Source organism: Grampus griseus, assembly GCF_964374135.1.
Source record: "Grampus griseus genome assembly, chromosome: 5".
Lineage (NCBI taxonomy): Eukaryota > Metazoa > Chordata > Mammalia > Artiodactyla > Delphinidae > Grampus > Grampus griseus.
In genome coordinates this window covers 111161745-111179047 of record NC_138998.1, presented here as the reverse complement: position 1 = coordinate 111179047, position 17303 = coordinate 111161745, and positions in this window count along the sequence as shown.

Sequence of the window (17303 nt, the reverse complement as noted above, 5' to 3'; positions counted from 1 at the left end):
CTGTTTTGGGTACCAAACAGGTATTAGACATAATCATGTTCATAAACTGACAGTTGATCAGACACCAAGCAAATTTAGAAAAAGAAGTAAAAACATAAATAAGTCATATTCTAAAGAATTAAACATTTAATGCTAAAGGAGTTTGGAAAATGGATTATGTATCAAGGAAATGTGTGGGAGAAGTTTGGACTTAAGCAGGGATAAAATTAAATGTTGATGAAGGACAAATGATGATGAGGGTTAGGACATTCAACACAGGAGTAAAAAGGTAAGAGAAGAGACCTGGATATACATTTGCAAGTCTATATCAAGAGGGCCTTCTGGGGCTGGAGCAGACCGAATTTGTAGGAAAGCCATAGTAAAAGGCAGGTTAGTGTCACATAACCCACAAAGCTGATTGAGGAGTAGGAATTTCAGTCTGAGAAAAAGGAGGAAATCTAATAAGTTCTGAGAAGGCAGTGTGAGGAAGAGGCCCACCGCTATCATGAACAGAAAGGTAGAGGCTCAGCAAATGGATAGATCGTTAATGTTTAATTAGACAAACAAGATGATCCCTTTGTCATGTGTTTTAATCAGCAGCTCTTCCACACAGGAATCACCTGACCGGAGTATCACAGGTTTCCCTCCACTGAGTGTCACAAGTTCCACCCTCTAAAGGGTGACAAGTCATTATTTCAAGTGGATTGTAAGGTTGTGTATATATAAAAGAAAAACTACAGTTTGAACAGGATAGGAAATTAAAGTGTCAATTGCTTAGTTTGTGGCTGGTGAGCTCCACCCCAATAACTCCTTGGTGTCCTCGTTAGAGGCAGAATTTTCGTTAAAGTGAAACGTGTTTGGCCAGATCAAGAGAGTGGAATAGAAGGAAGTGGAGCTCACCTGTTCGCACAAACAACAAAAATACATCTACACGTGGAACAACTCTCACAGAATATCTGTTGAACGCTGCTGGCAAAGGAGCTCATAGAACCAACGTTGTGGGAAGGATGGACAGGTGACCAGGTGGGACAGAAAAAACAAAGGACAGGGATTTGGGTTGGGACCTGCACCCTCGGGAGGGGGCTGTGAAAGCTGGGGGTTCCCTTACCCTGTGAGGCCCTTTCACTGGCAGGGAGATCAGCCAGGACAGAGGGGGCTCTTAGGAGAGTGCAATAGCCGGTTTGCGGTGGGTGGAACATAGAGACCTGCATAGGGAGTACTGGCAATCTTGCTGCAGTCCCCAGCCTGAGATGCATGTCGGCTGGTGTGGGCAGGGGCTGGGCACTGAGGCTCGGGCTTCGGAGGACAGGTCTGGGGAGGGGACTGGGGTTGGCTGTGCAGAGACAGGCGGAGGGGGCTGGAGTGTGGTCCAGGTGGCAACGGGGGTATGCAAAGGAAGGAGTCGGGGTCCACCACTGAGGCACCATTGTTAACCTTCATGCTTCAGATGAGAGGTGGAGCCTGCCAGAGCAACTTCACTCTCCATTTGTTCACAGTGGGCACAGCTCCACCTCTACGAGTTCTGGGAGGGTGCAAGCACCAATGGGTTGGTCACATGCAGAGGTGGGGCTGAAATCCAAGCAGATGCCCAGGGGCCGTATGACTTGGAAGCAGGGCTAAAATCTGAGTGTCCCAGCAGTTGTGTGGATCTATACCTCTAGGCAGCTTTGCAAATTCAGTGCCTGTGGGACATGTGAGCAGATTACTGGTGCTCCCATGGGTGGGGCGGGTTTGGCAATAGCAGCTGCAGGCTTTGTGGGTGCACACGTAGATGTTGGGCCAGGGTCAGTTCTGACTTAGTAGCTCCCACGGCAGGTCCAGGTGTGTGACTACAGTTGTCGCAGAGCCTGACCTCAGCAGTTTTGCACCAAAGGATCTGCACTAGTGGTTTTGTGAGCACAGCACCTGAGGGTCACCTGGGCTGATTGCCTGAATTCCCAAGGTTGAGGTGGGGCTGAGGGCAGTGCCAAAAACAGTGTACTTGGTTAACTTGCACAATGGGTGACAGGTGACCCCACAGAGTACACTTCTCAGTGGACAGCTCCTGTGGAAGAATACTCAGTGGCTCTTCTCCTAATGAAAGCACTCCAGTCCCACCTACCTCACACTGAAGTTCAGAAACAGATCTGGGGACACCTACTTCAACAACTAAGGAGCAGACCCTGCCCCAAATAGGACTGTGTCAATCAGAGAGCAAAGAGGAGGCCCTGCTCAACATCCAGTGCAGGCTTTGGTCACCATAACAACAGTCACACCCCTATCAAGGGGATAAGGGCTAACACACACTGAGGAAAGACGTGGCAGGCATCCATACTAAAAACAGCCCTCACACAAAAAATATTAGACCTACAGAGGCTACACAGGGATACTCCCACATGAAAACATCCCTTCAAGATCACAGTACATAACCGTTTCTCCTAAACACATAGAGTCAGAGAAATATAAGTAAAATGTAGAAGCAGAGGAAACACTCCCAATTAAAAGATGAAGAGAATTCCCCTGAAAGAACAAACAATGAAACAGCCATCTCTAACCAACCAGATTCTGAGTTTAAAACGGGGGTGATGAAAATACTGAAGGAATTAAGACAGGCTATCAATAGAAATGTAGATTACTGTAAAAAGGAACTAGAAACTATAAAGAGGAGCCAATTAAAATTAGAAAACTCATTTTCTGGGACAAAAGCTGAGCTCAAGGCAATAAATAGCAAACTGGATAATGCAGAAGAATGAATAAGTGATCTAGAATATAGAATAATGGAAGTCATCCAAACAGAATAGCAGACAGAAAATGGAAACAAAAATGAAAGCAACATACAAGACCTATGGGATAATATAAAGTGTGCCAATCTATGCATAGGAGGTATCCCAGAAGGAGAAGAAAGAGAAAAGGGGGTTGAAAATGTATTTGAAGAAATTATGGTTGAAAACTTCCCAACCTAAAGAAGGAATCAGTTATTCAGGTACAGGGAGCACAGAGGATCCCAAACAAGATGAACCCAAAGAGATATACATCAAGACATATTAAAATTAAAATGGCAAAAGTTAAAGATAAAGAGAGCATTCTAAAGGTAGCAAGAGAAAAATAAAGAGTTAATTACAAGGGAACACCCATAGGCTATCAGCTGATTCCTCTACAGAAACGTTGTAGGCCAGAAGAGAGTGGCAAGTTATATTCAAAGTCCTGAAAGGGAAAAGCCTGCAACCTAGGATACTCTACACAGCAAGATTATCATTTAGAATATAAGTAGACATAAAGAATTACTCAGACAAGCATAAACTAAAAGAATACAGGAATATTAAAACTATCCTAAAAGAAACATCAAAAGGTCTTCTCTAAATAGAAAAGAAGCAAGAATCTATAAGAAAGAGAAAGTAACAACTGGAAAGTAAATCACTTTAAGAGGATAAACATGAAGATGTAAAGAAGGACATCAAAAATCACAAAACGTGGGGGAAGAGCATAAGGAAGGGTAGATTTTTATTCACAATGTGTTTGACCCTATATGACTAGCAGTCTAAAGCAAATATATATAGTATTGGGTTAACATACTTGAAAAACTGGGAAACCACAAATCAAAATATACAACAGATTCACAGAAAACAAAAATAAGAAAACACAAGTATAAGACAAAAGAAAACCATCAAACCACTAAAGGAAAAAAAAAAGAAAGGAACAAGGAAGAAATGCAAAGTCAACAGGAAAACAAGATTTAAAATGGCAATAAATACACATCTACCAATCATTATATTAAATGTCAATGAACTAAATGCTCCAATCGATAGACATATAGTGGCAGATTGGATAAAAAAAAACAAAAGCCTACAAGAGACCCACTTTAGGGCAAAGGACACACATAGATTGAAAGTGAGGGGATGGAAAAAGAAATTTCATGCAAACCAAAATGACAAGAAAGTGGGGGTAGCAATATTCATATCAGACAAAATAGACTTTGAAACAAAGGCCATAAAGAAAGATAAAAAAGGGCATATATTATGACAAAAGGATCAATACAAGAAGAGGATTTTACACTCATTATCGTATATGCACCCAGTATAGGAGCACCCAAATACATAAAACAAATAGTAATAGACATAAAGGGAGAAATTGACAGGAATACAATAATAGTAGGAGACTTTAACACCCCACTCACATTAATGGACAGATCTTCCAGACAGAAAATCAATAAAGCAACAGAGATCCTAAATGATACAATAGAACAGTGATCCTAAATGATACAATAGAACAGTTATTTGATATTTGATAAAGCAACAGAGATCCTAAATGATACAATAGAACAGTTATTTGAAAATATTTGATATTTTCAGGATATTACATCCCCCCAAAAAACAGAATACACATTCTTTTCAAGTGCCCATGGAATACTCTCTAGGATTGACCACATACTAGGACACAAAACAAGCCTCAACAAATTTAAGAGGATAGAAATTATTTCAAGCATCTTTTCTGACCACAATGGCATGAAATTGGAAATCAACCACAGAAAGAGAAATGAGGGGAAAAAAAATGATTACATGGAGACTAAACAACATGATACTAAAAACCCAATGGGTCAATAATGAAATCAAAGAGGAAATTTAAAAATACTTTGAGACAAATGACAATGAAAACACAATCAAATAAAGTCTATGGGATGCAGCAGTTATTAGAGAGAAGTTCATTGCAATACAGGCCTTCCTCAAAAAACAAGAAAAATCTCAAAAAACAACCTAACCTTAAAAGAATTAGAAAAAGAAGAACAAACAAAACCTAAGGTCAGCGGAAGGAAATAATAAAGATCAGAGAGGAATAAATAAAATAGAGATTACAAAAACAGTAGAAAAAATCAATAAAACCAAGAGCTGATTCTTTGAAAGGGTAAACAAAACTGACAAACCTCTGGCCTGGCTTACCAAGAAGAAAAGAGAGAGGACCCAAATAAATAATATAAGAAATGAAAGAGGAGAAATAACAAGTGATACCACAGAAATACAATAAAAACAATAATAATAACAAAATACTATGAACAATTATATACTAACAAATTGGACAACCTAGAAGAAATGAATACATTTCTAGAAACATACAGCCCACCAAAACTGAATCAAGAAGAAATAGATAATTTGAACAGACCAATCACTGGAAGGGAAATAGAATCTGTAATTAAAACAACTCCATGCAAACAAAAGTCCAGGACAAGATGGTTTCACTGGGGAATTCTACCAAACACACAAAGAAGAACTTATACCAATCCTTCTCAAACTCTTCCAAAAGACTGAAGAGGAAGAACACTCCCAAAGTCATTCTATGGAGCCACTGTCAACCTGATACTAAAACCAGTCAAAGACACTACCGAAAAAGAAAATTTCAGGCCAATATCTTTGATGAATATAGATGCAAAAATTTTCCACAAAATATTATCAAACCGAGTTCAACAACACATAAAAAAGATCATATACTACAATCAAGTTGGATACATCCCAGGGTCACAAGGTGTTCAACATAAGCAAATCAATCAATGTGATACACCATATAAACAAAAGAAAGACAAAAACCACACAATTATCTCAGATGCAGAAAAAGCATTTTATAAAATTCAACAACCATTCATGATAAAAACTCTTACTAACTGGGTATAGAAAGTACATATCTCCACATAATAAAAGCTATGACAAACCCACAGCTAGTATAATACTCAACGCTGGAAAGCTGAAAGCCTTCCCACTAAAATCTGGAATAAAACAAGGATGCCCACTCTCACCACTTCTATTCAACATAGTATTGATGGTCCTAGCTACAGCAATCAGACATAAAATGAAATAAAATGTATTCAAATTGGAAGAGAAGTGGTAAAGTGGTCATTATATGCCAATGACATGATAATATAGAAAACCCTAGAGATTCCACACAGAAACTACTAGAACTGATAAACAAATTCAGCAAGGCAACAGGATATAAGATTAACATATAGAAACCTATTGCATTTCTTTACACTAAAAATGAAATAGAAAAGGAATGTAAAAAGACAATACCCTATAAATTGCACCCTCCAAAATAAAATACTTAGGAATAAACCTGGCCAAGGAGGTGAAAGATTTATATGCTGAGAACTATCAAACATTAATAAAGGAAATTGGAGATGGTGCAAAGAAATGGAAAGATATTCAATGCTCTTAGATTGGAAGAATTAATATGGTTAAAATGGCGACACTACCCAAAGCAATCTGCAGATTTAATGCAATCCCTATCAAATTACCCATGACATTTTTCACAGAGCTAGAACAAATAATCCTAAAATTTATATGGAACCATAAAAGACCCAGAATTTCCAAAGCAATCCTGAGGAAAAAGAATATGGCTGAAGGCATGATGCTTCCAAACTTCAGACAACACTACAAAGCTACAATAATCTAAAGAGTGTGGTTTTGGCACAATAACAGATATTTGGATCCAGGGAACAGAACACAGAGCCAAGAAATAAACCTATACACCTATGGTCAATTAATCTTCGGCAAAGGAGGCAAGAATATACAATGGAGAAAAGACAGTCTCTTTAGCAAGTGATGCTGGGAAAGTTGGACAGCCATATGTAAACCAATAAATTTAGAACACACCCTCACACTGTACACACAAATAAACTCAAAATGGCTTAAGGACTTAAATATAACACATGACACTATAAAACTCCTAGAAGAGAACATAGGCAAAACATTCTCTGACATAAATTGTACAAGTGTTTTCTTAGGTCAGTCTCCCAAGGCAATAGAAATAAAAGTAAAAATAAACAAATGGGACCTAATCAAACTTATAAGCTTTTGCACAGCAAAGGAAACCATAAAAAAAAAGACAACTTACGGACTGGGAGAAAAATTTGCAAATGATGAAACTGACAAGGGCTTAATTTCTGAAATATACAAACAGCTCATACAATTCAATATCTAAAAAACAAAAAATCCAATTAAAAAACAGGCAGAAGACCTAAACAGTCATTTATCCAAAGAAGACATACAGATGTCCAATAGGCACATGAAAAGATGCTCAACATCACTAATTGTTAGAGAAATGCAAATAAAACTACAATGAGGTACCACCTCATACTGGTCAGAATGGCCATCATTAAGAAGTCTACAAATAACAAATGCTGGTGAGGGCATGGAGAAAAGGGAACCCTCCTGTACTGTTGGTGGGAATGTAAATTAGTGAAGCCACTATGGAAAACAGTAAGGAGGTTTCTTAAAAAAATAAAAATAGAGTTGCCATATGATACAGCAATCCCACTCCTGGGCATATATCCAGAGAAAACTCTAATTCGAAAAGATACATGCACCCCAATGTTCACAGCAGCACTATTCACAGTAGCAAAGACATGGAAACAACCTAAATGTCCATCGACAGAGGAATGGATAAAGAAGATGTGGTACATATATACAATGGAATGTTACTCAGCCACAAAAGAAGAATGAAATAATGTCATTTGCAGCAACATGGATGGACCTAGAGATTATCATATGAAGTGAATGAAGTAAGTCAGAAAGAGAAAGACAAACACCATATGATATCACTTATATGAGGAATCTAAAATATGACACAAATGAACTTCTTTATGAAACAGAAACAGACACAGGAAACAAACTTATGGTTACCAAAGGAGAAAGTGGGTGGGGAAGGATAAATAAGGAGTTTGGGATTAGCAGATACAAACTACTATATATAAAATAGATAAACAACAGGCCCTACTGTATAGCACGGGGGAGCGATATTCAACATCTTGTAATCAACCATAATAGAAAAGAATATGAAAAAGAATATGTATATATATGTATAACTGAATCACTTTCCCTATACCAGAAACTACTACAACATTGTAAATCAACTATAAACAAATAAAAGGCTTATTTTGAATTCTAAGTCTGTGTTCTAATTTACTCCAAAGTGTAAAGCTATGAGAGGGTTTGGGCCAGTTAATCAGGGATTGATGATAGGGAACTGATGCTCATCTTGTCACTTTCCTGGAAAATTCATCTGAAAAGGAGACTGCTGGTCCCTGTTGTATGGGGGGGCTCATAACCCACAGGTATACCATAGTCAAAGATACCTGGAATTTGGGTTTGAATATCACTGATTAAAATTTTTCTTAAACAGAGTAATTTTCATAAAGACTAACTTTTTGAAGAGTAGCCTTAGGACATTGGCCTTAATATTTTTCCATAATGAAATAATACTGAGGGCCAAGACTATCCATAAGATATACAGTGCTTCCAGTATTTTCAGTTCTTACCCATGAAATATACAACTAGCCTTCTAATAAACCATTACAAACATGACAGCATTGACAGAAAAATGAAGTCTTCTGCTAGAACTCAAATATAAATACTTACGATGTTAAAAACAATGCACTAGGAGGACCTTCAAGGTGGCAGAGGAGTACAACATGGAGATCACCTTCCTCCCCACAAATACATCAGAAACACATCTACATGTGGAACAACTCCTACAGAACACCTACTGAATGCTGGCAGAAGACCTCAGACTTCCCAAAAGGCAAGAAGCTCCCCATGTACCTGAGTAGGGCAAAAGAGAAAAGAATAAACAGAGACAAAAGAATAGGGACGGGACCTGCACCTTTGGGACGGAGCTGTGAAGGAGGAAAAGTTTCCATACACTAGGAAACTGGCAGAGATGGGGTGGGTGGGTGGGTGGGGGAGATGCTTCACAGCCATGGAGGAGAGTGCAGCAACAGGGGTGCAGAGGGCAAAGCAGAGAGATTCCCGCGTGGAGGATCAGTGCTGACTGGCACTCACCAGCCTGAGAGGCTTGTCTGCTCACCCGCCGGGGCGGGCAGGACTGGGAGCTGAGGCTCAGGCTTCGGGGGTCAGATCCCAGAGAGAGGACTGGGGTTGGCGGTGTGAACGCAGCCTGAAGGGGGGGCTAGTGCACCACAGCTGGCCGGGAGGGAGTCTGGGAAAAAGCCTGGACCTGCCTAAGAGGCAAGAGACCATTATTTCAGGGTGCGCGAGGAGAGGGGATTCAGAGCACCGCCTAAACGAGCTCCAGAGATGGATGTGAGCCACGGCTATCAGTACGGACACCAGAGACGGGCATGAGATGCTAACGACCCTGCTGCAGCCACCAAGAATCCTGTGTGAAAGCACAGGTCACTATCCACACGTATCCTTTGGGGAGACTCTGCAGCCCGCCACTGCCAGGATCCAGTGAACCAGGGACAACTTCCCTGGGAGAACACATGGGGAGCCACAGGCTGGTGCAATGTCATGAAGGACTCTGCCACCGCAGGTGCACCCGGCATTCTGTACCACTGCCTACCCCCCCGCCTGAGTGAGCCAGAGCCCCCAAATCAACTGCTACTTTAACCCTGTCCTGTCTGAGTGATGAACAGATGCCCTCAGGTGACCTACATGCAGAAGTGGGGCCAAATCCAAAGCTGAACCCCAGGAGCTGTGCGAACAAAGAAGAGAAAGAGAAATTTCTCCCAGCAGCCTCAGGAGCGGCAGACTAAATCTCCACAATCAATTTGATGTACCCTGCATCTGTGGAATACATGAATAGACAACGAATCATCCCAAAACTGAGGCGGTGGACTTTGGGAGCAACTCTAGACTTGGGGTTTGCTTTCTGTGCCTAATTTGTTTCTAATTTTATGTTTATCTTAGTTTAGTATTTAGAGCTTTTTATCACTGGTAGATTTGTTTATTGATGTGATTGCTCTCTTCCTTTATATATATGTGTATTTTTTTTCCTTTGTCTCTTTTTGTGAGTGTGTATCTGTATGCTTCTTTGTGTGATTTTATCTGTATAGGTTTGCTTTTACCATTTGTCCTAGGGTTCTGTCTGTCCACTATTTTTTAGTATAGTTTTTAATGCTTGCTTTCATTGGTGGATTTCTTTATTGGTTTGGGTGCTCTCTCTTTTTTTAAATTATTTTTTATTTTAATATTTTTTTATTTTAATTATTTTATTTTATTTATTTATTTATTTATTTTTGTTCTTTTCTCCCTTGTTTCTGAACCGTGTGGCTGACAGGGTATTGGTGTTCTGGCCAGGTGTCAGGCCTGAGCCTCTGAGGTGCGAGAGCTGAGTTCAGGACATTGGTCTACCAGAGACCTCCCGGCCCCTCATAATATCAATTGGCAAAAGGTCTCCCAGAGATGTCCATCTCAACACTAACACCCAGCTCCACTCAATGAATAGCAAGCTCCAGTGCTGGACACCCCATGACAAAAAACTAGCAGACAGGAAAACAACCCACCCATTAGCAGAGAGGCTGCCTAAAATCATAGTAAGTTCACAGACACCCCAAAACACACCACCAGATGCGGTCCTGCCTACCAGAAAGAAAAGATCCAGTCTCATCCACCAGAACACAGGCACAAGTCCCCTCCACCAGGAAGCCTACACAACCCACTGAACCAACCTTACCCACTGGGGGAAGACACCAAAAATAACATGAGCTACAAACCTGCAACCAGTGAAAAGGAGATCCCAAACACAGTAAGTTAAGCAAAATGAGAGGACAGAGAAAAATACAGCAGATGAAAGAGCAAGGTAAAAACCCACCAGACCAAAAGAATGAAGAGGAAAGAGGCAGTCTACCTGAAAAAGAATTCAGAGTAATGATAGTAAAGAAGATCCAAAATCTTGGAAATAGAATGGAGAAAATACAAGAAACATTTAACAAGGATGTAGAAGAACTAAAGAGCAAACAAACAATGATGAACAGCACAGTAAATGAAAGTAAAAATTCTCTAGAAGGAATCAATAGCAGAATAGCTGAGGCAGAAGAATGGATAAGTGACCTGGAAGATAAAATAGTGGAAATAACTACAGCAGAGCAGAAGAAAGAAAAAAGAATGAAAGAATTGAGGACAGTCTCAGAGACCTCTGGGACAACATTAAACACACCAACATACGAATTATAGGGGTCCCAGGAGAAGAAGAGAAAAAGAAAGGGACTGAGAAAATATTTGAAGAGATTAGAGTTGAAAACTTCCCTAATACGGGAAAGTAAATAGTTGGTCAAGCCCAGGAAGCACAGAGAGTCCCATATAGGATAAATCCAAGGAGAAACACACCAAGACACATATTAATCAAACTATCAAAAATTAAATACAAAGAAAGAATATTAAAAGCAGCAAGGGAAAAGCAACATATAATATACAAAGAAATCATGATAGTTTAACAGCTTATCTTTCAGCAGAAACTCTGCAAGCCAGAAGGGTGTGGCAGGACATATTTAAAGTGATGAATGGCGAAAAACCTACAACCAAGATTACTCTACCCAGCAAAGATCTCATTCAGATTTGACAGAGAAATTAAAATCTTACAGACAAGAAAAAGCTAAGAGAATTAAGCACCACTAAACCAGCTTTACAACAAATGCTACAGGAGCACAACACAAGACAAGGAAAAGACCTACAATAACAAACCCCAAACAATTATAAAAATGGTAATAGGAACATACATATCAATAACTACCTTAAATGTAAATGGATTAAATGCTGCAACAAAAAGACACAGACTGGCTGAATGGATACAACAAAAGACCCATATGTATGCCATCTACAAGAGACCCACTTCAGACCTAGGGATACATACAGACTGAAAGTGAGGGGATGGAAAAAGATATTACATGCAAATAGAAATCAAAAGAAAGCTGGAGTAGCAATTCTCATAACAGACAAAATAGACTTAAAAATAAAGACTATTACAAGAGACAAAGAAGGACACTACATAATGATCAAGGGATCAATCCAAGAAGATATAACAATTGTAAATATTTATGCACCCAACATAGAAGCACATCAATACATAAGGAAATACTAACAGCCATAAAAGGGAAAATCGACAGTAACACAGTGGTAGTAGGGGATTTTAACACCCCACTTTCACCAATGGACAGATCATGCAAAATGAAAATAAATAAGGAAACATAAGCTTTAAATGACATATTAAACAAGATGGACTTAACTGAAATTTATAGGGCATTCCATCCAAAAACCACACAATACACTTTCTTCTCAAGTACTCATGGAACAATCTCCAGGATAGATCATATCTTGAGTCACAAATCAAGCCATGGTAAATTAAAGAAAATTGAAAGTGTATCAAGTATCTTTTCTCACCGCAACAGTATAATACTAGATATCAATTACTGGAAAAAAAACTGTACAAAAAACAAACACATGGAGGGTAAACAATACACTACTAGATAAGAGATCACTGAAGAAATCAAAGAGGAAATCAAAAAATACCTAGAAACAAAGGACAATGAAAACACAATGACCCAAAACCTGTGGGATGGAGCAAAAGCAGTTCTAACAGGGAAGTTTACAGCAATACAATCCTACCTGAAGAAACAAGAAACATCTCAAATAAACAACCTAAACTTACACCTAAAGCAATTAGAGAAAGAAGAATAAAAAAAACCCCAAAGTTACAGAAGGAAAGAAATCATAAAGATCAAATCAGAAAAAAATGAAAAAGAAATGAAGGAAACAATAGCAAAGATCAATAAAACTAAAAGCTGGTTCTTTGAGAAGATAAACAAAATTGATAAACCATTAGCCAGACTCATCAAGAAAAAAAGGGAGAAGACTCAAATCAATAGAATTAGAAATGTAAAAGGAGAAGTAACAACTGACACCGCAGAAATACAAAGGATCATGAGAGATTACTACAAGCAACTATATCCCAATAAATTGGACAACCTGGAAGAACTGGACAAATTCTTATAAAAGCACAACATTCTGAGACTGAACCAGGAAGAAAGAGAAAATATAACCAGACCAATAACAAGCACTGAAATTGAAACTGTGATTAAAATTTTTCCAACAAACAAAGCCCAGGACCAAATGGCTTCACAGGCGAATTCTATCAAACATTTAGAGAAGAGCTAACACCTATTCTTCTCAAATTCTTCCAAAATATAGCAGAGGGAGGAACACTCGCAAACTCATTCTATGAGGCCACCATCACCCTGATACCAAAAACAGAGAAAGATGTCACAAAGAAAGAAAACTACAGGCCAATATCACTTATAAACATAGATGCAAAAATCCTCGATAGAATACTAGCAAACAGAATCCAACAGCACGTTAAATGGTTCATACAACATGATCCAGTGGGGTTTATCCCAGGAATGCAAGGATTCTTCAGTATATGTAAATCAATGAATGTGATACAACATATTAACAAATTGAAGGAGAAAAACCATATGATCATCTCAATAGAGGCAGAAAAAGCTTTTGACAAAATTCAACACCTATTTATGATAAAAACCCTCCAGAAAGTAGGCATAGAGGGAATTTACCTCAACATAATAAAGGTCATATATGACAATCCCAGAGCCAACATCATCCTCAATGGTGAAAAACTGAAACTGTGTCCACTAAGATCAGGAACAAAACAAGTTGCCCACTCTCGCCACTATTACTCAACATAGTTTTGGAAGTTTTAGCCACAGCAATCAAAAACGAAAAAGAAATAAAAGGAATCCAAATTGGAAAAGAAGAAGTAAAACTGTAACTGTTTGCAGATGACATGATACTATACATAGAGGATCCTAAAGATGCTACCAGAAAACTACTAGAGCTAATCAATGAACGTGGTAAATTAGCTGGATAAAAAATTAATGCACAGAAATCTCTTGCATTCCTATACACGAATGAAGAAAAATCTGAAAGAGAAATTTAGGAAACACTCCAATTTAGCACTGCAACATAAAGAATAAAATACCTAGGAATAAACCTACCTAAGGAGACAAAAGACCTGTATGCAGAAAACTATAAGACACTGATGAAAGAAATGAAAGATGATACAAACAGATGCAGAGATATACCATGTTCTTGGACTGGAAGAATCAACACTGTGAAAATGTTTGTACTACCCACAACAATCTACAGATTCAATGCAATCCCTACCAAGCTACCAATGGCATTTTTCACTGAACTTGAACAAAAAAATTTCACAATTTGTATGGAAACACAAAAGACCTGGTATAGCCAAAGCATTCTTGAGAAAGAAAAATGGAGCTGGAGGAATCAGGCTCCCTGGTTTCAGTCTATACTAAAAAATTACAGTAATCAAGACAGCATGGTATTGGCACAAAAACAAAAATATAGATCAATGGAACAGGATAGAAAGCCCAGAGATAAACCCATGCACATATGGTCACCTTATCTTTGATAAAGGAGGCAAGAATATACAATGGAGGAAAGATAGTTTCTTCAATAAGTGGTGCTGGGAAAACTGGACAGCTACATGAAAAAGAACGAAATTAAAACACTCCCTCACACCATACACAAAAATGAACTCAAAATGGATAAAGATCTAAATGTAAGCCCAGACACTATAAAACTCTTAGAGAAAAACATAGGCAGAATGCTCTATGACATAAGTCACAGCAAGATCCTTTTTGACCCACCTCCTAGAGAATTGGAAATAAAGACAAAAATAAACAAATGGGACCTAATGGAACTTAAAAGCTTTTGCACAGCAAAGGAAACCATAAACAAGATAAAAAGACAACCCTCAGAACTGGAGAAAATATTTGCAAATGAAGCAACTGACAAAGGATTAATCTTCAAAATATACAAGAATCTCATGCAGTTCAATATCAAAAAAACAAACCCAATCCAAAAATGGGGAGAAAACCTAAGGAGACATTTCTCCAATGAATATATACAGATTGCCTGCCAACAAACACATGAAAGGATGCTCAACATCACTAATCATTAGAAAAATGCGAATCAAAACTACAAGGTATCACCTCACACCAGTCAGAATGGCCATCATCATAAATTCTACAAACAATAAATGATGGAGAGGGTGTGCAGAAAATGGAACCCTGCTGCACTGTTGGTGGGAAGATAAAGTGTTACAGCCACTATGGAGAACACTATGGAGGTTCCTTGAAAAACTAAAAATAGAATTGCCATACAACCCAGAATCCCACTACTGGGCATATACTATGAGAAAACCACAATTCAAAAAGAGTCATGTACCACAATGTTCATCACAGCTCTATTTACAAGCCAGGACATGGAAGCAACCTAAGTGTCCACCGACAGATGAATGGATAAAGATGTGGCACATATATACAATGGACTATTACTCAGCCATAAAAAGAAACAAAATTGAGTTATCTCTAGTGAGGTGGATGGACCTAGAGCCTGTCACAGTGAGTGGAGTAAGTCAGAAAGAGAAAAACAAATACCGTATGCTAACACATATATATGGAATCTAAAGTGAAAAAAAAAGGTTCTGGAGAACCTAGGGGCAGAACAGGAATAAAGACGCAGACTAGAGAATGGACTTGAGGGTACGGGGAGGGGGAAGGGTAAGCTGGGACAAAGCGAGAGAGTGGCATGGACATATATACACTACCAAACGTAAAATAGATAGCTAGTGGGAAGCAGCCGCAGAGCACAGGGAGATCAGCTCGGTGCTTTGTGACCACCTAGAGGGGTGGGATAGGGAGGGTGGGAGGGAGACGCAAGAGGGAGGAGATATGGGGACATATGTATATGTATAAGTGATTCACTTTGTTATAAAGCAGAAACTAACGCACCATTGTAAAGCAATTATACTCCAATAAAGACATTAAAAAAAAAAAAAGTAAAACTACTGTGCAACATCACATTGCAACAACAACATCTGGTATGACACCAGATATTGTTTAATCTAATTCTAAAAGTATTGTTATTTTCCTTCCTGAATAGGTGTTACTGAATTCATGAGATTCTACAATTTTAGAACAGTGACAAAGACCTAATTTTATCATCAACAGAAGAAAGTGAAAGGTTTGTATACAAAGGACTACTGAGTAGTCAATATTTACCAAAAAAGAACGTGTTTTTCAATTTAACTTTCTGGTTAAATGAGAGAAAGCCAGAGAATCTTCAACTCATGTTATTATAACTTCTCTATAATACATCTTACAAATAAATATTTAGTCTAGCATACTATATTTAGTTTTCCATTAGCGACTGAGGCTTTTGTGATACACGAACTTCAGCAATGTTTTGCAATGAACGGTGAATACAGTGGCCGTTGATCAAGATAAAGGGTACTGTGAAAGGGTTGTGATAGTGTTTGCAAAGGTGATGCAATAGTTCCTGCCATCCTAAATGCTCATTTACATGGTTCTTTTGGCAATCCTCCCATGGAAAGGCAGAGTCTGTTTCAGTACTGCTTGACTCTGGACTAGCCTGGTGACTTATTTTGATCAATGGAGTACAACAAAATTGAAATGTCTGACTACTGAGGTTGAGCTTTATAACGTCTTATGGCATCTGCTTTTGCTCTCTTGGCACTCTGCCCAAAGACTGCCACAAAAGGAATCTGGTCTATCCTACTAGAGGCTGAGAGGCAACGTGGAGAGGAGTGAGGCACTGCATCTGACAGCTTCCACCAGCTGCCAGACATGGAGCAAGGCGCCACTACAAACTTTCCACCCCAGCTATTAGCAGCAGTATGTGTTCTGCAATGGAAAGATTTAGGTTAAATCCATATCTGCTCAATTGTGTCCTTATTTAACCTCTTTTTGGTCTCAGCTTTCTGCTGTGTAAAATGAGGATAACAGTATCATCTGACTTGTAGGGTAAGCGAGAATATTAAATGAGTAAATGCAATTAAACATCTTAAAATATTACCTGGAATAGCACACACATGAATAAAATGTAAGTTATTATACAATATTAGTATTGCTGTTATTGTTGCTGTTGCTGCAATTTTTATTTGTCTTTTACAGAAAAGGAAACAAGATTCAGAGTGATTAAATGTTTTCCCCAAAGCCACAGAGCTGTGGAACCAGGATCCAGACTTTTTGGTCCAGAGTCTAGCTAGCTATTAACCACCACACCTTTTGCATCCACACTGTGACTCTGATTTATTCAGAGATACTATGTGCCAGCCATTGTGGTCAATGAGTTCACATATATAATACCATCAATATTGTAATTAGCCTGGTGTAACTAAATTAAGCATTTTAATGACTTTGTACAACATGCCAGGCCCTCCCTACCTGTCCAGCATCATCTTCCATGACTCTTTGCCTGAAATCCCTGGATTTCAGCCCATCTTTTCCATGTACCTCTGTGCATGCCATTCTCTCTGGTTACGATGCCCTTGGCCTCCCTTTTCTTTAGAAACTTTCACAGTTACTTTTACTACAGGACTCTGCCCCAACATCTCCTCTGTGACGATCTTACTTCCTTACTCTTAGAAGGTTCTTAGGTACTCTCTCTGCTCCCATAGTCACTGTCAACATATTATTGCTAAAATGATATGTAAGTGTTTTGAAAGTT